Genomic DNA, 239 nt, shown 5'->3' with positions numbered 1-239 from the left:
GTTCTTTCTTGCCATAGTTTCTCCATAGAGTCGAATAGTCCAATAGTCCAGGCTGTCTATGGTGCCGCCAGACGCTTGCGGCAAATATTACTCTTTGGCAAATATCATACAGCCAAAGAGTATATAATCTAATCACTACGTTATACATAAGCAAGCCACCAGCAAGCATCGGCCATGGCAAACACCACAGATAAAGGGCTTACAATGCCAATCGGAACGCTTCAAAGTTACTTTAAAGC

Source organism: Maniola jurtina, chromosome 1 (assembly GCF_905333055.1).
Source record: "Maniola jurtina chromosome 1, ilManJurt1.1, whole genome shotgun sequence".
Lineage (NCBI taxonomy): Eukaryota > Metazoa > Arthropoda > Insecta > Lepidoptera > Nymphalidae > Maniola > Maniola jurtina.
The sequence above is the reverse complement of the archived record's forward strand: the minus strand, read 5'-3'. Positions refer to the sequence as shown.